Below are 1034 nucleotides of genomic sequence, written 5' to 3' on the forward strand. Positions count from 1 at the left end.
CCTGAGTGCCCCCTGAGCCCCCCTGAGCCCCCCGGAACCTGCCGGGCTTCAGGTGGGACCCCCAAACCCGGGACTCCCCAAATCTTCCCCCTGAGTGCCCCCTGAGCCCCCCTGAGCCCCCCGGAACCTGCCGGGCTTCAGGTGGGACCCCCAAACCCGGGACTCCCCAAATCTTCCCCCGGCAGCTTTTATGGGAGCCCCAAAGCCCCCCCAGAAGGGGCCCCCAAAAGCGAGGGACCCCCAGAAGGGGCTGGGGGGGTCCCCAAAAGCGAGGGACCCCCAGAAGGGGCTGGGGGGTGGTTCGGGAGACCAAGGGGGGGGTCCCCAAAAGCGAGGGACCCCAGAAGGGGCTGGGGGGGGATCCCCAAAAGCGAGGGACCCCAGAAGGGGTTGGGTGGGGGGTCCCCAAAAGCGAGGGACCCCAGAAGGGGCTGGGGGGGTGGTTTGGGACAGGAAGGGGGGGTCCCCAAAAGTGAGGGACCACAGAAGGGGCTGGGGGGGGCCCCCAAAAGCTGGGGGGGTCCCCCCCAGAAGGGGCCCCCAAAAGCGAGGGACCCCCCCCCAAAAGCTGGGGGGTCCCCAAAAGCGAGGGACCCCAGCGGAGCCGCCCGCAGGCACCAGGCGCTCTGGGAGCGCTACATGGCCGCCATCAGCGCCTGCCTGCTGCGCATGTTCCACGACTGAGCGGCACCCCGAAACCCGGGAACGGCACCCCAAAACCGGCACGGCTGGGAACGGCACCCCCAGGGGGTACAGACCCCAGAACGGCACCCCGAAATGGATACAGACCCCAGAACGGCACCCCAAAAATGGACACAGCCTCAAAAACAGCACCCCAGAACAGCACCCCAAAATGGATACAGACCCCAGAATGGCACCCCAAAAACGGCACGGCCCCGAAACAGCACCCCAAAAACAGGAACAGCCCCAAAAACAGCACCCCAAAAACGGGAACAGCCTCAAAAACAGCATCTCAAAACAGCACCCCAAAAATGGCACGGCCTCAAAAACAGCATCCCAAAAACAGGAACAGC

General features: G+C 65.7%; 1 long non-coding RNA gene across 1 annotated transcript; it reads left to right on the forward strand.

The window, feature by feature from the left end:
* The first annotated feature begins 111 nt into the window (after positions 1-111).
* LOC121332637 lies at positions 112-838 on the forward strand. Its single transcript, XR_005952180.1, has 2 exons — positions 112-141; positions 615-838. It is a non-coding gene; the product is annotated as an uncharacterized LOC121332637 (long non-coding RNA).
* The last annotated feature ends 196 nt before the right edge of the window (positions 839-1034 follow it).

The sequence above is a fragment of the Onychostruthus taczanowskii genome, unplaced genomic scaffold (assembly GCF_017590055.1).
Source record: "Onychostruthus taczanowskii isolate IOZ18803 unplaced genomic scaffold, ASM1759005v1 scaffold1436, whole genome shotgun sequence".
Taxonomy (NCBI): domain Eukaryota; kingdom Metazoa; phylum Chordata; class Aves; order Passeriformes; family Passeridae; genus Onychostruthus; species Onychostruthus taczanowskii.